Below are 20820 nucleotides of genomic sequence, written 5' to 3'. Positions count from 1 at the left end.
CCTCACATTATAAGAAATGTGTCTTCTCTGATTCAAGGCTAGTCTTTCTCTTGTACTTAAGATTATTTCTTTGACCTGTGTTTTTGGTTACCTTTTGACACCTTCCTTTCATATTAGAAATATGTCAAGACTTTCCATATTTAAAAACACAGAAAGAGACATTCACCTTACTTTGTATCATCTAGATATATGTAGCCAAGCTTCTTCAAAAAATGTTTCATCTTATTCAGCTCCCAAAATATTATTAATAAAAATATATTATTTTTCTGTACTTATAATAATTGAAGAAAATTTAAATATTAAAAAAAATTAATAAGTAATATATATCACCCAGATAGCTACCAGAAATGCTTTTGTCTAACCTCATTGTATTATTTCTAAGCATATTCATTTATGTTAAATACTTTAAAATTTTCTTCAATGGAATAATGCATATATTTGACTAAAAATATGAAAGTACAGAAGGGGAAAGGTTTAAAATAGAAAGCTACATCTTCAGGCCTCCTGAGTCCTGCTTTGGGAGGAGGAATCACTTTAATTTTGAAGTGTTGTATTCCTTTGTTCTGACCAGTACCTCTAAAATGGTAAATAATGCTTTTACATGACTATTTGATTCATTTCAACTTTAAACATCAAAGATTCAGTTCACTTACTCCTGACATCTGTTTTCCCCTTTTCAGTTTTTGAATTTCCTGTTGGTTAGTTTAGTAACTAAACTTAAACCTTTTTTCTTATTCCATCAACTCTAGACTTTATTTCTCCACTTTGTAAGGTATTTTTAAATTCCCTGCCTTTACCTTAGCTCTTCCTTATACCTCTGTTTTTGTCATTTTTACTTTCCTTCTGTGTTTTTAAAATTGGTAATTTACTATTTTGTTCTTAACCATAATTATCTGTGCTTTGTTTATAGGCTGATTCTAAAACTTGAAAATTAATACATAACTTTTATATTATTTTGATCAGTTAAATATTATTCTCTGCAGAGCCAGATAGTACTATGATTACAGTTTCTTTCTTGTAACATTTTTCCCTCTTAAAAGTTTTAACACTTTTCTGCCAGATAGCTTGGTTGGTTGGGGCATTGTCTCAAAGCACAGAGGTTGTAGATTCCATCCCCCGTCAGGGCACATACAGGAACAGATTAATCTCTCTTTTCTCTTTTTCACTCTCTTGCATGCCCCTTTCTCTCACTAAAAATCAATAAAATAAAAAACTTTAGAAAAAGTTCTAACACTTCGTTTTCTCTGCCTTTCTCCTGCCTGTAACGGTTTTCTAGTGCCTTATACTACATAGGTTGTTAGATCCTTTCTTCCTCAAGCATCTTTCTCCCAGAGCGTTCTGTCCTTTTGTTGTAATCCGGATTGGTCCCTCTCTGGGTCTGAATGTGGCTGCCATTCTGAGACTTCCATATACTGCTCTCTTTGGTTGGAAGCACTGTTTCCTGCATCCTATATTTTTTCTCTCAGGGATACGTCCTCATTTTGCTAGAGCCAAATCCTCAAGTTTTGGCTTAAGATCTTAAAATTCATTTACATGCCTTCATGTTTTAAAATTCAGTTTGGTTGATGTAAGATTCATTTGAACATTATTTTTCTTCAGTTTTGTAGATTTGCTCCATTTTCTAGAATCTGGTATTAAATCTAATTCTAAGTATGATTCTCGTTTTTTAGTAACTTGATTTTGCTCCTTGTAAGCTTATAGGGTCATCTGTTTTCATTGTTGTGCAATTTCATGTGAATTAAGGGTTTTTAAAAACCAGTAGTTTGGAAGTCTTGTCATTTTGAGGATTTCTGTCTCCTTTCAGCACTGGGAAGTTTTCTTTTACTATTACCTAAAAAAGAAATTGTTTTCTTATGCCTGTAGATTGGCTGGTACCAAAAAGACAAGATAACAAGTGTTGGTGAGGATGTAGACAAAAGGAATCCTTATGCAGTATTGATTGGCATGTAAATTGGTGCTGTCACTATAGAGAACAGTATAGAGCAGGGGTCTCAAACTCGCGGCCCGCCGAACAATTTTGTGCGGCCCGCAGACTAATCCACGAAGTTCAAAATATTTTGGATAAAATTAAGTAAGCCTAGGGGCCTACTTGTATTTTTCATTTCTCTAGCATCCTAGCTAGATATTAGCTTAGTTAACAGCAGTTGTGATGCGAACTACAGTTTCTGGTCGTTTTGTGACACTGAGTAAACTGCATGTACGATTATGCTTGTTGTACTGATTTTTTTTTGTTTTCAACTGCAGTGAGAAACATGTTGCGTAACAGTTGCCTTTTGTAGACCTAGTGCGGCCCGCTGAACGGCTGTGATCTTGCTCTGCAGCCCACATGCTGAGTTGAGTTTGAGACCCCTGGTATAGAGGTTCCTCAGAAAGTTAAAACTAGAACTGTGTGATGAAGCAATTCCACTTCTGGATATTTATCCAAAGAAAATGAAAAAACTAACTTGAAAAGAGGTATGGCCCTGGCTGGTTGGCTCAGTGGTAGAGCGTCGGCCTGGCGTGCAGAAGTCCCGGGTTCGATTCCCGGCCAGGGCACACAGGAGAAGCGCCCATCTGCTTCTCCACCCTTCCCCCTCTCCTTCCTCTCTGTCTCTCTCTTCCCCTCCTGCAGCTGAGGCTCCATTGGAGCAAAGATGCCCCAGGCGCTAGAGTGGCTCTGGTCGCAACAGAGCGACGCCCCCTGGTGGGCAAAGCGTCGCCCCCTGGTGGGCGTGCCGAGTGGATCCCGGGGCGCATGCGGGAATCTGTCTGACTGTCTCTCCCCGTTTCCAGCTACAGAAAAATACAAAAAAAAAAGAAAAGAAAAAAAAGAAAAGAGGTATGCACCCCTTTGTTCATTGCAGTATTGTTTACAATAGCCAGAAATTGGAAACAACCTACCGTAATTCCATGTATAAGATGCACCTTTTCCCAGAAAATTTGGGGTCTAGAAACTGGCTGTGTCTTATACAGTGGTTGTAGATTTTTTTACTTGCATTTCCCGCTTTTTCGTGCTTGTTTTTGCATTTATTATTGAAGACAGTGATTCGTCATCAGACACAGATGGGAGTTTTGATAGTGATGAGGAATTGTATGAATTCTATGATGAATAAAACTTGAGTTCAATAACTTTATGTGATACTTTTTTTTCCTTCAAATTTCGGGCCCCAAAATTAAGGTGCGTCTTATACATGGGGAAATATGGTAGGTGTGCATCAATAGATAAATGAATAAAGAAAATGGGTGTGTGTGCATGTGTACACACACAAAATGGAATATTGTTCAACCATAAAATAAAGAATGAAATCTTGCCATTTATGACAATATAGATGAACTTTGAGGGCATTATGGTAAGTGAAATAAGTCAGACAAAGAAATATGGATACTGTATGATTTCACTTTTATGTGAATTCTAAAACAAAAAAAAACCTGAGCTCATAGACGCAGGAAACAGATTGGTAGTTGCCAGAGTTAGGGGGGCAGTGGCGGTCCTGGCACTGTGCTTGAAGGAGGTCAAAAGTACAATCTTCCAGTTATAAAATAAATAAGTCTTGTAATGTATAGCATGATGACTATAGTTAATAATGCTGCTCTGCATATTTGAAAATTGCTAAGAGTAAATCTTTAAAGTTCTCATCACAAGAAAAACATTTTTTTAACTGGTGATACAGCCTAACAAGACTTATTATGGTGCTATTTATTCATTATATACAAATATCAAATCATTGTTGTACACCTGAAACTAATGTAATATTATATGTCAGTTACATCTCAATTGGCAAAAATATCTAGAAATCAATTTCTAGATATGGATTGATGTTCCTAATATATTGTTAAAGTAAGAATAAGGCATGTTATAGAGCAGTATGCAAAGTAGACCTAATTTTTGTAAATGAAAATATACACATGGATAAAAAACTTTTTTTTTTTTAAGAGAGAGAGGAGAGAAAGAAAGCAAGCAAAAGCATCAACTCATTTCATTTAGTTGTGCCAGTGATTGCTTCTCATGTGTGCCCTGACTGGGTCTCCAGCTGGTGTCCTGGGGTTGAGCCTGGACCAAAGCTTGAACTAGTGACCTTGGGGTCAAGCCAGCACCCTCGGGAACCCCCGGTTTGAACCTGTGACCTTGGTGCTCCAGGATGATGCTCTTGTCTGGCCAGGGCTGGATCAAACATTTTTTGTCTCCTCTGAATTATCTCTGTGTTGAGGACATCTTTTATATTTCAAATCTCTTTGATCATTCACAGCCCCACTTCTACCTCTTAACTCCAGTAATCTTGGGGACATTTTCATTGACTCGTTTTTCCAGTTCAGTGAAAGATTTTATGTAATATATGTTTCTTTTTTTTTTTTAATTTCTAGGAGCTCATTCTTTTTAAAATTATCTTTTTTTGTGTGTGTATGAGAGAGATGAGAAGCATTGACTCTAGTTGCATCACTCTAGCAGCTCTTCATTGACTGCCTCTCTGTGTCCTGACAAAGGACATGTTTAATCCCATGCTCAAGTCGGTGACCCTGTGCTCAAGCCTGCTGAGTTCGCATTCAAACCTGTGGCCTTGGGGTTTTGATCCTGGATCCTCAGTGTCCCAGATCGATGCTCTATATACCGCACCACCACCTGGTCAGGCAGGATTAAATGTATTTTTAATACATATTAATTATAATAAAAAAATCTTCCAAGGTACTTGTTAATTCTTTGAGAAACACTTTATTTCATCAAATAAAGATACCATCAATTGCAAGATGTACTATTATTTGATGTATCCCAAAGAAAAATTTCTGCTACTTTCATTTTGTGCTCATTGGAAGACAGCTTTCATCTATTATTCTTGTATAAATATAAAAAGGGAAGTATAAATGAAGTACATTGGGTTAAGATGTTACAAGAACTTTTCTTAAAAGCCTGCTTCTTTTGAATCACTTAAAAGAACAGCTTAAAGGGGATATTTCATATGCTATTATTATTCAGCCTTTTAAAGTATACAATTCAGTGGGTTTTAAAAATATGTTAGAATGTGTAATTATCATCACTAATTTTAGAACATTTTGTTACTCCCAAAAAAGAAACCCCATACCAATGACTATTCATTTTCATTCTCTCCTTTTCCCCTTCTAATCCCTGATAACCACTAATCTACTTCCTGTCTTTATATTTTGCCTATCCTGAACATTTCAAATGGTATACAATTTGTGGCCTTTAGTGTTTGGCTTCTTTCACTTAGCATGTTTTCAGGTCCCTCCATGTTGTAGCATGTATCTGTATTTCATTCCTTTTTATGCCCAAAATACCTTTCATTGTATAGATTACCTACCTTTTGTTTATTCATTTATCAATAAATGGGCAGATGTTTCTACTTTTTGGCTATTATAAATAATGCTGATATGAACATTCGTGTACAGCAGTGGTCCCCAACCCCCGGGCCATGGACCACAGAGAAAGAATAAATAACTTACATTATTTCCGTTTTATTTATATTTAAGTCTGAACAATGTTTTATTTTTAAAAAATGACCAGATTCCCTCTGTTACATCTGTCTAAGACTCACTCTTGACGCTTGTCTCGTAGTTCGACAATTATATTTTAAAATACCACAGTTTTTACGTCTGTCGCATAATTTTATTTTTGCATTTATCCGTCCCACCCTAAAGCCCGGTCCATGAAAATATTTTCTGACATTAAACGGTCCGTGGCCCAAAAAAGGTTGGGGACCACTGGTGTACAGGGTTTGTGTGGATATGTGTTTCCATTTCTCTTGGACACATATCTAAATGGAATTGCTATGTCAGATGATACCTCAGTGTTCACCATTTTGAGGAATGGCCAGTTTTCCAAAGAGCCTGTACCAGCAACTATGAGGATTCTAATTTTTCTACATCCTTGTCAGTTCATGTTGTGTCTGTATTTTTTATTATAACCATCCTAGTGGGTGTGCAGTGGTGTCTCATTGTGGTTTTTATTTGCATTCCCTGATGACTAATGATGTTGAACATCTTTTCCATCTAGTCGGTGGCGTTCTTTGGAGACCTACCTATTCATGTCCTTTTCCCATTTAAAAAATTGGATTGTTTATCTTTTGTTGAGTTGTAAACATTTTTTCTTCATATATTTTGTATACAAGTCCCTTATAAGATGTGAGATTTGCAGTTATTTTCTCCTGTTCTGTGGGTTGTCTTTTTGCTTGGTGGTGTCCTTTAAAGCACAAAAGTTTTTTATTTTGATGTTTAGTTTATTCTTTTTTCTTATTTTGGTTGTGCTTTTGATATATTTAAGAAAAACATTGCCTTACACAATGTCACAAATATTTACTATGTGATTTTTAAAAAGAATTATATAGTTTTAGTTCTTAAATTTAGTCTGTTCCATTTTGAGTTATTTTTTGCATATAGTATGAGGTAGGTATCCAGCTTCATTTTTTTTCAAGTGAACCAATTGTTAAAAAGACTCTTCTTTCTAACTGAATTGTTTTGACAATCTTCAAAGATCATTTGACCATAAGTGTAAGGGTTTGATTCTGGGTTCTCAATTTTCTTTCAGTGATTTATGTGTCTTTATGTTCAGTGGTTTTCATCTTTTTTACACTTGGGGACCAGCGAAAATAGAAGTATTTTAGGGGCTGCTAAGGCAGAAATCACCCTGAGGGCAAGCAAATTTGACTAAGATCATTGGGTCTATAATCTTTATACAAAATCACAGTGATGTTGCAGTCCAGCACTAAATTTGTGGAGGACTGGTCTGCTGACTGGTGGCTGGAAAACACTGCTTATGTCTGCATCATAACATCTTTGTTTCTTTGTTTGTTTATTTTAGTTAGAGACACAGATAGGAAGGGAGAGAAATGAGAAGCATCGACTTGTAATTGGGACACTTTAGTTGTTCCTTGATTGTTTTTCATATGTGCCTTGACCGGGGGCTCCTCCTGAGCCAGTGACCCCTTGCTCAAGCCAGCGACCCTGGACTCAAGCTGGTGAGCCTGCACACAAGCCAGCGACCTTAGGGCTTGAACCTGGGACCTCAGTATCCCAGGTCGACCCTTTATCTACTGCTCCACTGCTGGTCAGGTACATCATAATATCTTGATTACTGTTGCTTTGTTATAAAGTATTGAAATTGGGAAGTGTGAGTCCTCTGGTTTGGTTTTGTTTTTCTTTTTAATATTTAGGTATTATGGGTTCCTTTATTTTCTATATGAATTTTAGGATCAGTCTGTCAGGCCTGACAGGTTGTGGCACAGTGGATAGAGCTTCAATCTGGGATGCTGAGGACTCGGGTTCAAAACCCTGAGGTCGCCAGCTTGAGTGGGCGTTCATCTGGTTTGAGTGTGGGATCATCCACATGATCCCATGGTCACTGGCTTGAGCCCAAGGTTGCTGACTTGAAGCCCAAGGTCAGTGACTTAAGCAAGGAGTCATGGCTTGGCTAGAGCCCCAGGTCAAGGCACATATGAGAAGCAATCAATGAACACTAAAGTGACACAACCACAAGATGATCTTCTCTCTCTCTTCCTGTCTCTCTGTCTCTGTCTCTCTGGCTAAAAATATAAACAAACAAACAAGCAAATAAATATATAAATAAAAATTTTAAAATACAGAAAAGTCAGCTGGGATTTTGATAGATACTGCATTGAATCTGTAGATCGATCTGGGAAATAGTGCCATCTTAGTGTTAACATGAACATGGATATCTTCCAAATCCTATAGGTCTTATTTAATTCCTTTCTCTGTTATATAGTTCTCATTGTACAAGCCTTAGACCATTTTGTTAAATTTATCCCTAAATATTTTGTACTTCTTGTTGTAACTGCAAATGGAATTTTTTCTTAATTTTATTTTCAGATTGTTTGTTAGTGTATAGAAATGCAATTGATTTTCATGTATTAATCTTGTATTCTGCAACCTCACTGAGCTGGTTTATTAGATCTAATAGTTTGTATTCTGAATCATCTTTTGAGTTTTACAGTGTAGGCCCTCACAGTATCTGTTTTTGTGCCATCTTGAGTATTGGTGACAGTATTTCTTAAAATACTAATTTAAAATATAAAATATTACATAAAAATTGGTGCTGTGCTCTGTAGCAGGTTTATAGTTAAGTATAGCAGATATACTCTTGATTCTCACTTTGGGAAAACAACTGATCGTGTCAGATTTACTATGTACCCTACCTTCTTTTACCACTATTTGATTTCTGGAGAAAAAGATGCCTTATTAGTATTTTCTCTAATCTTTTCTTCCCGGTGGCTGTTGAAACCCATTTTCTATGTTTTAATGTTGGTGCTCTTAGTGAATGCATATGCATTTGTGTTGAGTACTTTGCTACTGCTTCCTGGCCAATTAGTGGTTATAAGATACTATCAGTTGTAACACGTCTACATTTCATAAACTTATAAGGTGAAAATTATGTGTCTTAATTAATGATTACTCAAGGCACTAGAACTGTTTGGAGCTCTTTAAGGAAAGGAGTGAGCGATTAAAACATGTTTTTCTTACTGAATTGAAAGTGCATTAAATAAGTGAGGGGGTTAATGGCAGGAAGATGAGTTAGGAGTCTGTGATAATAGTGCAGGCAAGTATGGCAGTGGTTATAGGCAATATCTGAGAGGTGATCTTTAAGGAAGAATCAGCAGGTTTGGTTGGTATTTGGAGGGGTAAGGAAGAGGGAGGAATCAAGGGTAACAAATTTCCAGATTGTGTGATGGTCAGATGGTAATGATGTTAACTGAGAGGGAATAATGGAAAATGGGGAAGAATTTGAATAAAATGTTAGTTTTGTTAAGGTGCTGGGGGAATGCAGGTTGGATGTCTGGTGGGCAATTGGAAATAAGGGTCTGAAGCTTGCAAGATAGAATGGGGCTGGAGAGATGAGCTTAAAAAATTGTCAACAGATAAAATTAGGTGAAACATTAGGAGAACATGACTATTTAGGGCAGGCAGAACATGTAAAACAAGAGGGAGGGAATCCTAGGCAACTCCAACATTTAAAGGGTTGGCATTGGCAGAGGAGGGGAAAATTAGCACAGAAGATGTGGGAGGAGAGTCACTTACTACGGTGACAAGTATCTCAGAAACCAAGGGAAGTGAATTTTAAGAAATAGGTCTTCATCTATTATACAAATATTGGATACAGTGAGAACTGAAATTAGTGCATTTCCTGGTATTTGGAGGTCTCTGATGAAATTGTTAACAGTAATTAGGACAGTCTGCTTATAATGGATTATGTGGAGTATGCTTTTTTAACTTTATTAGAGAAAAATGAGAAAATTGGAGACACAATTTGTTAGAACATTTGTTGTTTTTATTTGTTACTGACTTTGTTTATGGTAGATAAGCACCAAGGAGAGTTGGAGATTTAAAGGAGAAAAATTGGTAAAGTGAAATTCTTAATGTGAGCTCTCCAATCCTGGAGAGAAGAACCATGGCCTCCTTAGAGAAGCAAATTAGATAATGGACTTATGTGGCTAGGTTTAGAGGGAAAGGTCGAGGAAGAAGTTGAAATATACAGTGTGTCCGTAGAGTCATGGTGCACTTTTGACCGGTCACAGGAAAGCAACAAAAGACGAAAGAAATATGAAATCTGCACCAAATAAAAGGAAAACCCTTCCAGTTTCTGTAGGATGATGTGGCAGTATGTGCGCATGCGCAGATGATGATGGAACACCATGTATACAGCGGAGCAGCCCACGGCCATGCCAGTTGAGATGTGGACGGTACAGAGGAAAGTTCAGTGTGTTCTGTGGCTCGCTAAATTAGAATCCGTGACCAAAGTACAACGTGAATTTCGGCGTGTTTATAACGAAGCGCCACCACATAGGAATAACATTACTAAGTGGGATAAGCAGTTGAAGGAAATCGGCGGTTTGGTGGTGAAACCCGGTTCTGGTAGGCCATCCGTCAGTGATGAGTCTATAGAGGCTATATGGGATAGCTACCTAAGGAGCCCTAAAAAATCTGTGCGTGAACCCACATCAAACTGCACTGAATAGGTATGAAACTGGGAGGGTTTTCCTTTTATTTGGTGCAGATTTCACATTTCTATTGTCTTTTGTTGCTTTCCTGTGACCGGTCAAAAGTACACCATGACTTTACAGACAGACACACTGTATAGTGAAACATTGAAAATATCCTAAATGTTCTTCAGAAGGCTAATAGTTTGCAAGTAGCTTAGTAGTTTATGATAAGATTATCTTATAGACTTTTATTTCATACTTACACAGGTGGAAATTACATTGTCAAAGATATATTGTTATGTGAGGAACATTATAGAACAATATATAATAGTCTTCTTTTTGTTAAAACATTTGTATGAGTTATATCTAGATATGTAGTACAGTGGTACCTTGAGATACGAGTTTAATTCGTTCTGTAACCAAGCTCGTAAGTCAGTCAACTCGAATATCAAACAAATTTCTTCCATTTAAAATAACTGAGGCCCTGGCAGTTTGGCTCAGCGGTAGAGTGTCGGCCTGGCGTGCGGGGGACCCGGTTTCGATTCCCGGCCAGGGCACACAGGAGAAGCGCCCATTTGCTTCTCCACCCCCACCCCCTCCTTCCTCTCTGTCTCTCTCTTCCCCTCCCGCAGCCAAGGCTCCATTGGAGCAAAGATGGCCCGGGCGCTGGGGATGGCTCCTTGGCCTCTGCCCCAGGCGCTAGAGTGGCTCTGGTCGCGGCAGAGCGACGCCCCTGGTGGGCGTGCCGGGTGGATCCCGGTCGGGTGCATGCGGGAGTCTGTCTGACTGTCTCTCCCCGTTTCCAGCTTCAGAAAAATAAAAAATAAAATAAAATAAAATAAAATAACTGAAATAGATTTAATTCGTTTCAGCCCTGTGAAACATCCCCAAACCATCCTAAATTATGAAAAAAGACGTTTTTAATTAAGAAACACACATGTATACTTTACCAGTGCATAACAAAATATATGAAATAAAAAAGTGTTATTTAGTACTGTACTGTATTCTTACCGTGGAGACAGACGAGTGCAGCTAACGGAGTTGAATGGCAGAGGAGGAGGGAGGGAGGAAGGGATGCAGGCACTGTAGACACGTAAACTAAAACTGCACTTTCTTAACACTAAATATAAACTAAAACTGTATTTTCTTTACTTTAAGCAAAACTAAAACTGCACTTTCTTGACTTAAAACGAAACCACAAAAACTTAATTGTAAAAATATGCACTTTCTTAACTTTAAACTTAACCTAAGCTTAACATTACGTATTTTTCATTTAATCATTACCTGTTTTTGCCTTTTTGGCTGCACTTTCGGCACTTTCAGTTGCAGGACTTTTGAATAAAAATCTATCCAAAGAGGTTTGCTTTTGCCTGCCTTTTAAAATGTTACGGAAATGTGACAAACAAGTGTCATTAAAAAGTGCTGAAATACGACCAGTTGAAACTTTTTCTGGGTGTTTCTTTTCAATGAAACTTGAAAGCTTCTCCCACATTGCCAGCATGTCTTTAATTTCACTTGTAGAAATCAATTCCTCCAACTCGACCTCCTCCTCACTACTAATCTCTGGCAAAAACTCCGGATGTTGCATCATCTGTAGCTCCTTCAACTCTTCAGTTGAGAGTTCCTCCTCATGTTCCTCGAGGAGCTCATTTAAGTCACCCTCATCTATCTCCAGACCCATAGACTTTTCGAGGGACACGATCTCCTCCAACACTTCTACCTCGATCTCAGTCTCTGGTTCGAATCCTTCGAAGTCCCTGTCTGCAACAACATCAGGACATAACTTTTCCATCGCCGAGTTCAAGGTTCTTCTTGTAACCTCTTGCCATGCCAAGGCAATATTGCGTAAACATATTACGATGTTGTAGTGATCTTTCCAAAACTCTCAAAGGGTAAGATTTGTATTCTCAGTCACTTCAAAGCAGCAGCGGAACAAGTGCTTTGTGTAAAGCTTTTTAAAGTTGGAAATGACCTGCTGATCCATAGGTTGCAAGGTTGAAGTCATGTTGGGTGGGAGGTAGAGGACTTTCACAAATTTGAACTCATCGAGAATGTCATCTTCAAGACCAGGTGGGTGGGCTGGAGCATTTTCAAGGATTAGTAATGCTTTCATCGGAGTTTATTTTCTTGAAGATATTTCTTCACTGCAGGACCAAAGACGAGATTTACCCATTCAATAAAAAACTGCTGCGTAACCCATGCCCTAGCATTGGTGCGCCACATAACCTGCAGTTTTTCTTTAAGAATCTTGTGAGTCTGAAAGGCTTGAGGATTTTTGGAATGATACACTAGCAGTGGCTTTACTTTACAGTCACCACCAGCATTTGCACACAATGTAAGAGTCAGATGGTCCTTCATGGGTTTTTATGGCCTGGCAGTTTCTTCTCCTCTGCGGTGATGAAAGTCCTCTGGGGCATTTTTTTTTCCAAAACAATCCTGTTTTGTCACAGTTGAACACTTGTTGGGGGATGCAGCCTTCCTTTGCGATAAGCGGAGCAAAACGTGCGATGCACTCCTTAGCTGCCTTAACATCAGCACTCGCAGCTTCACCATGCCTCACCACTGAGTGGATGCCAGATCTCTTCTTGAAATTTTCAAACCAGCCGTGACTTGCCTTAAACATATTTTCTGCTGTCTCTTTTGAGGTTGATGGTTCAAGTCGCCATAAATAATATGTGCCTTTTCGCATATTACAGTCTCCGTCACTATCTCCTGTTAGCTCTTTCTCTTTCACCCACACTAGCAGAAACTTCTCCATTTCTTCATGGATATTTGTCCTTAATTGGGACAAAATTGTAGTTCCTTTCTCTGGATTTGCACTTTTGATGGCATCCTTTTGTCTAAGGATGGTACAAATTGTAGATGTGTTGCGGTCGTACAGCCTTGCCAGTTCAATCACTCGTACACCATGCTCATGTTTTTCTATTTCTTGCTTTACTTCTATCAACATCATTCTCTTCTTCTTCTCACCTTGTCCCTTACACTCACTTTCTTCTGCCCCATGACAGCAAACAAAAAAAGTTAGTAAAAAATGCAAAAATGGGCCCTGGCCGGTTGGCTCAGTGGTAGAGTGTCGGCCTGGCGTGCAGGAGTCCCGGGTTCGATTCCCGACCAGGGCACACAGGAGAAGCGCCCATCTGCTTCTCCACCCCTCCCCCTCTCCTTCCTTTCTGTCTCTCTCTTCCCCTCCCGCAGCCAAGGCTCTGTTGGAGCAAAGTTTACCCAGGCGCTGAGGATGGCTCTGCGGCCTCTGCCTCAGGCGCTAGAATGGCTCTGATTGTGGCAGACCGATGACCCGGATGGGCAGAGCATCGCCCCCTGGTGGGCATGCCGGGTGGATCCCGGTCGGGCGCATGCGGGAGTCTGTCTGACTGCCTCCCCGTTTCCAACTTTGGAAAATAAAATAAAATAAATGCAAAAATGATGCAAGAATGAGTACAGTGCATGAGATTCGACTTGACTCTGCAGGTAACACGTGAGAAAAACGAGATGCTGGTGTTCTGCTGCCGATACTGGACCCATGCGTCATCGCGCCAGCTTAGCGACAGCTTCGTGAATCATAACTCGTATCTTGGAATTTTGCTTGGATCTCAAACAAAAATATGGACCAAGTCGCAGCTCGTATCTTAAAAAATTTGTATGTTGGTCTGCTTGTATCTCAAGATACCACTGTACATACATAAAAAAGCAGGAGATTAACAGTTTTATCTTTGTAATCAGAAAGGAAATAATAAATTCTAAAATTAGAAAAATTAATTTGGCTTCTAATAAAGGTCACATTTTTGAGAGAAGGGAAGTAAGTAATCAGTGACAATAATGGGAGGAAAGGCTTAGTGGGGAAGTATACAGTATTCTAGTTTTGAGCTTTGGTATTATGTGTTATTTATTTATCCTTTTATTTCTTGCTTTTCTGTAAAATTTCTACGGGCAGAATTGTAAAGGAGGATAATACTTTTACAAATATCTGGTTTTTAATGCAGTTTTGTATTTGATTTTGGTTCTTCATGTTTATATGGATAAAGAATTAGTGTGAGGCCCTGGCCGGTTGGCTCAGTGGTAGAGCGTTGGCCTGGCGTGCAGAAGTCCTGGGTTCGATTCCCGGCCAGGGCACACAGGAGAAGCGCCCATCTGCTTCTCCACTCCTCCCCCTCTCCTTCCTCTCTGTCTCTCTCTTCCCCTCCCGCGGGGAGGCTCCATTGGAGCAAGGATGGCCCGGGCGCTGGGGATGGCTCCGTGGCCTCTGCCCCAGGTGCTAGAGTGGCTCTGGTCGCGGCAGAGCGACGCCCTGGATGGGCAGAGCGTCGCCCCCTGGTGGGCGTGCTGGGTGGATCCCGGTCGGGTGCATGCAGGAGTCTGTCTGACTGTCTCTCCCCGTTTCCAGCTTCCGGAAAATACAAAAAAAAAAAAAAAAAAGAATTAGTGTGTATTTATTTGCCTTAGAATGTGATTTAGAATCTGTTGTTTACTAAGAACAAAACTGAGATTATTTGTGCATACAGTTATAGAAGAAATTTAACTTTAAATACAGATTTTCCTTGAATTAAACTTGAACTTTATAAATTCCATATAACCTTTCTGCTTTTTATATACCATGCCCTATGCAAAGCATTGAGATACATCTGTGAATAAGAGTAAGATAGGCACATCCCTGTTTTTGGTGTATTTGGTTGGAGAATGGTGGTATGTGTTGCAGTGTGCTGAAGACTAAATGGAGGCCCTGGCTGGGTAGCTCATCTGGTTAGAGTGTCATCCCGACAAGCTGAAGTTGTGAATTTGATCCCTGGTCAGGATACACAAGAATCAACCAGTGTATGCATAAATAAGTGGAACAATGAACTAATGTTTTTGTCTCTTTCTCTTTCTCTCTCTCTTTCTCCCTCACTCTCCCCTCCTCTCTCCCCCTCTCCCTCACTCAAAAGATCAATAAATTAAATATAAAAAAACTGAAGGGGGAAGACTGTAGGAAATGGAGACAGTTAAATATGCATAGCTCTGCCCCAGAAGTTTAGCTGTGAATAGAAGTAAAGAAACAGGAATACAAGGAATCAAGAGAATTTTAATTCTCTTCCCTTATACATTGAAACTACTTAAGCATAATTGAATGTTAAAGGAAAGATGCCAATAGGAAGATGCTCTTGAAGACTGGTTCTGGTTTATAATTGTATAGCTTTGGTCAAGTTATTTAATGTCTTACAGTTAGTTTATATGTAAAAAGGAATCTGAAGTAATCTGTAATAATAATGTCTATGTAACATTGTTCTAAGTATTAAGTTATCTCTGTTCCCTTGCCACAATAAATGGCTCATAATAGGGGCTCAAAAATGATGTATAGATAAATAAATATGTGGAACGCTTATTGTAGAGTTGAGTACATAGTAAGAATTCAGTAACTTTTCCCCAGAGGTTTGGCTGTGAATGGTGGGGAAAAATAAGGAGGGGCATAAGGAATCAAGGGTAACTATTATTAAATTAAGTATCATTGAAACAGTGCACCAGAAATATTAGCAGATGCAGGGCAGAAACGTTAGGAGATAAAAAAGTAAAACTTTTATCTAAGAACATCCTGTTCAATGGGAGTAATACAGTAGAGAGTAAGATGGAGACAGACTTTGCCATCATGAAAAAGGGAATTTGTTGAAGCAATAACAGAGCATATGAAACTAATTGGGGATGTTTACAATTTTGATTTTTGTATGTCTTCTCTAGAATTGAAAGATTCTAGGTCCTGGTAGTCAGCCTGGCATTCTATTGAGATCATTTCACTCATAATTAATTATGTTGCTAAGGCTTTGGTTAATTTCTTTAACTTTTTTTTTTTTTTTTATGAGTGCGAGGAGGGGAGATAGTGAAACAGACTCTCACATGTGATTTGACTAGGATCTACCTGGCAACCCCTGTCTTGGGCCTATGATGGAATTAACCAAGCTATTTTTAGCAGCTGAGGCTGACATTTGGACCACTGGCTGCGGATGGGAAGGGGGGGGTACAGAAAGGGAAAGAAAAGAAGATGGTTACTTCTCTTGTGTACCTTTATTGAGAATCAAATCCAAGATGTCCATAAACCAGGCCGATGCTCTATCTACTGAACAAACCAGCCAGGGCCTAAGTTCTTTAACTTTAGGGAGGCAGAATTTCTCCATCACTGGCTTTACAGTTTTTCAGAAAGTTGCTTGCTGTTACAGTCATTTTAATACTGTGATTTGAAGGCATTAAATTGTTTCACTATCTGGAGAAAAATGGTTCTCAGCCTGACATTGAGCATTCTTGGTGATAAAATTCACCGTAGTTTTTCATCAGACATTTTTACTTATCTCTAGCACTCATCTTCTCAGACTTTTAAATCTTTTAACCCCTCTAATAATAGTACTAAAGTATCTTTTCCTTACAGACTATGACAATAATACAATGTGTCCGTAAAGTTTCATACCTATTCAGTGCAGTTCGATGTGGGCTCATGCACAGATTTTTTGGGCTCCTTAGGTAGCTATCCCATATAGCCTCTACAGACTCGTCACTGACTGATGGCCTACCAGAACGGGGTTTCTCCACCAAACTGCCGGTTTTCTTCAACTGGCTTATCCCACTGAGTAATGTTATTCCTATGTGGTGGCGCTTCGTTATAAACGCGCTGATATTCACGTTGCACTTTGGTTACGGATTCGAATTTAGCGAGCCACAGAACACACTGAACTTTCCTCTGTACTGTCCACATCTCGACTGGCATGGCCGTGGGCTGCTCCGCTGTATACACGGTGTTCCATCATCATCTGCGCATGCCCACATACTGCCACATCATCCTACAGAAACTGAGAGGGTTTTCCTTTTATTTGGTGCAGATTTCACATTTCTATCGTCTTTTGTTGCTTTCCTGTGACTGGTCAAAAGTGCACTATGACTTTACAGACACACTTGTATATGGCCATATTTTTTTTTTTTTTCTTTTTGACAGAGACAGAGAGAGAGTCAGAGAAAGGGACAGATAGGGACAGACGAATAGCAAGGGAGAGAGATGAGAAGCATCAATTCTTTGTTGCAGTACCTTAGTTGTTCATTGATTGCTTTCTCATATGTGCCTTAAGTAGGGGCGGGGTGGCACCAGCAGAATGAGTGACCCCTTGCTCAAGCCAGCAACCTTAGGGCTTAAGCTAGCTACCCTGGGGTCATATCAATGAGTCTGCTTTCAAGCCAGCTACCTCAAGGTTTTGAACCTGAGTCCTTTGCATCCCAGTTCGACACTCTATCCACTGTGCCACTGCCTTGTCAGGCATAAATGGATGTATTTTATAGTATTTAGAGAATTGGTTCTCTGATTCTTTTAGGGATGTGCAAGGTCAAAACTATTTTCATGATAATACTAAATGTCAGGTGCCTGACCAGGTGGTGGCACAGTGGATTGAGCATCAGACTGGGACCCAGAGTACCCAGATTCAAAACCCCGAGGTCGCCAGCTTGAGTGTGAGGTTGCTGGCTTGAGCCCAAGGTCACTGGCTTGAGCAAGGGGTCACTCACCGTGCTGTAGTCCCCCGCTCAAGGCACATATGAGGAAACAATGAACAACTAAGGTACTGCAACAAAGACTTGATGCTTCTCATCTTTCTCCCTTCCTGTCTGTCTCTATCTGTCCCTCTCTCTCTCTGTCTCTGTCACTAAAAAAAATTTAAAAATGTCAGTTGCTATTACCTGTGTTTTGGCATTTGTACAAGATGTTGTAAAAACAATGTTTGGTCAAACTGTAGCTAGTATTATTTATTTATTTATTTATTTTCAGAGAGAGAGAGAGTCAGGGAGGGAGAGAGACAGGAACATTGAGCTACTCCTGTATGTGCCCTGACTAGGAAATCGAATTGGCATCCTTCGCTCTCTGGAACGACACTCCAAACAATGGAGCTGTCTGGCCAGAGTGTAATTTTTATTTACATTTAGACAGAGGGGAGGGAGAAGGTAAGCATTTATTGTTCAACTCAGTCATGCATTTTTTGGTTGCTTCCCGTGTGTGCCCTGACCAGAAATCGAACCATAATCTTGTCGTTTTAGGACGATACTCTTAACCAACTGAGCTAACTGGCCAGGGCTAGTATTTTTCATTCTTGTGGGTTTTTTTGTGGAGGTTTTTTGTATTTTTCCAAAGTAAAAAGCGGTGGAGGGGGGGTGTCAGACAGACAGACTCCTGCTTGTGCCCGACAGGGATCCACCCGACATGCCCACTAGGGGGCGATGCTCTGCCCATCTGGGCCATTGCTCTGATGCAACCGGAGCCATTCTAGCACCTGAGGCAGAGGTCACAGAGCCATCCTCAGCGCCCGGGCCATCTTTGCTCCAGTGGAGCCTTGGCTGCAGGAAGGGAAGAAAGAGAGAGAAAGGAGAAGGGTTAGGATGGAGAAGCAGATGGGCACTTCTCCTCTGTGCCCTGGTGGGGAATCAAGCCTGGGACTTCCACACACCAGGCCAATGCTCTACCACTAAGCCAACAGGCCAGAGTCTCTGGTGTCATTTTTTAATGACAGTTTAGCTCCCACCATCTCCTTTGTGCTATGATTATCAAATATGTAACATTTCTGTATGTTATAGACCTAACAGTGAAATTATATACCTATTGTTTTACATACTTACATTAGAGGAAATATGCAATTTTACTGTATTTTATAATTAATTACTTTTTCCAGTGTTGTTTGTTTTTTTGTGTGTATATATTTGAATTTTCACCTTGGTCTATTTACTTTCAACCCTAAGAATTTCCTTTAGTATTTCTTGTAAGATGCTCTGTTTGCAACAAATTCTCTCAGTTTTTGTTATCTGGGAGTGTCTTTATTCACTTTAATTTTTGAAAGACAGTTTTGCTAGATATAGATTCTTGGTTGACAGTTTTTTCTTTCGGCACTTGAAATATGTCATCTCATTGCCGTCTTAGTTTCTGATGAGAAGTTATGCTATAGGGTTTTCTTGTAGGTGATGACTAATTTTCTCTCTGCTTTCAAGACTTTGTTTTTTGACATTTTTACAATGGCATGTCTAGGTAGAAATAGAAATCTTTGTATTTATCCTGCTTGGAGATTGTTGAGCTTTTTGGGTGTGTAGATTATTATTATTATTCTATTTTTTATTTTTATTTTTAGCACATTTGGGGAGATAACAGGTATCTTTGAAATGTATATATAGGCCTGACCTGTGGTGGCACAGTGAATAAAGCGTCGACCTGGAATGCTGAGATCACCCGTTTGAAACCCTGGGCTTCCCACATATGGAAGTTGATGCTTCCTGCTCTTCCTTTCCTTCTCTCTCTCTCTCTCTCTCTCTCTCTTTCTCTCTCTCTCTCTCTCTTTCTCCTCTCTAAAATGAATAAATAAAATCTTTAAAAAATTATTTTTAAATGTATATATATATTTTTTAAGTGTGAGGAGGGGAGATACACTCCCGCATGCACAGGACTGTATATCTACCTGGTAACCCCTGTCTGGGACAGATGCTCGAATTAACTAAGCTATCCTTAGTATCTAAGGCCACTGTTCAAACCAGTTGAGCAACTGGCTACAAGAGAGAAAGAGAGAGAGAAAGCGGGAGGGAAAGAAGCAGGTGGTCACTTCTCCTGTGTGCCCTCACGGGAACATCCTCATGCTGGGCCAACACTCTATCCACTGTGCCAATCAGCCAGGGTCATGTATATCTTTCAAACTGAAACTCTATACTCTTTAAATACTAGCTCCCTGTGCCTCACTCCTTTCATCCCCTGGCAACCACCATTCTACTCTCCTCTCTATGAATTCCTAGGTATTAAACCATACTTTTCTTCCCCACTTTTAAAAGTTTAGTGTTTATTTTTGAATTTTTATCTAGTTTTACATATTGTTGTATGTTTAATTAGCAAAAAAATAACCTGAATTGGGAAAACGAAACAAAACAAACTCTGCTTTATTACCTTTGTTTATTTTTATTTACTGGGGTGACATTAATTAACTATTATACAGGTCTTAGGTGCTCAGCTCTACAACACATTATCTGTATATTGCATTGTGTGTTCACCAACCACCCCAAGTAAAGTCTCCTTCCATCACGATTTATCCCCCTTATACTCTTCTGCACTTCTTCCTCTCCCCCATTTCCCTGGTGCTTTGTTACCTTTAAGAAAGTTGATGGTGATATGCTATGCTGTTTATGGAATAACTAATATGTAAGTTATAATATTATTTTAGAATATGTAATTTTGGAGTCTTTTGTTTAAAAAAAGTAAAATGACCTTATAATATACTTCTCATCTGATTATGATTTTGTGAAATTCCCAGTTTTCATTTTAAATTTCCTATGTTCATATTTGAGGGACTGTGATACATTCCTGTCAGTAAACAAGGGTCAACTTGGTAGTGATTCCCTGTACAGATGGAGGTCATGACTACTCTTCCAATGAGTTGAATATGCCCAGTTACCGCATAGTCCAGGGGTCCCCAAACTTTTTACACAGGGGGCCTGTTCACTGTCCCTCAGACCGTTGGAGGGCCGAACTATAAAAAAAACTATGAACAAATTCCTATGCACACTGCACATATCTTATTTTAAAGTAAAAAAACAAAACGGGAACAAATACAATATTTAAAATAAAGAACAAGTAAATTTAAATCAACAAACTGACCAATATTTCAATGGGAACTATGCTCCTCTCACTGACCACCAATGAAAGAGGTGCCCCTTCCGGAAGTGCGGCGGGGGCCGGATAAATGGCCTCAGGGGGCCACATGTGGCCCGTGGGCCGTAGTTTGGGGACCCCTGGCATAGTCACTGGTTAGTGTGTTTTAAGTACAGCTGGCATAATCATTTTTTAATCAAGTACTTATGAAATTGTGCCATGTAACTATTTTTTAGTTTGTTTAAACCCAGTGATGAGATTCAAAGCATCCTTTGTTCATGACCA

At 39.4% G+C, this 20820-nt stretch overlaps 1 protein-coding gene across 5 annotated transcripts in view; it reads left to right on the top strand.

Annotated features, from left to right (window-relative positions):
• The window catches only part of MTF2 (metal response element binding transcription factor 2), a 72605-nt gene that overhangs the window by 11654 nt on the left and 40131 nt on the right, over positions 1-20820 (top strand). The window lies entirely within an intron of this gene.

This window comes from Saccopteryx leptura, chromosome 3 (genome assembly GCF_036850995.1).
Source record: "Saccopteryx leptura isolate mSacLep1 chromosome 3, mSacLep1_pri_phased_curated, whole genome shotgun sequence".
Classification (NCBI taxonomy): Eukaryota; Metazoa; Chordata; class Mammalia; order Chiroptera; family Emballonuridae; genus Saccopteryx; species Saccopteryx leptura.
Note: the sequence above shows the minus strand (reverse complement) of the source record. Positions and strands in the feature narration are given on the sequence as shown.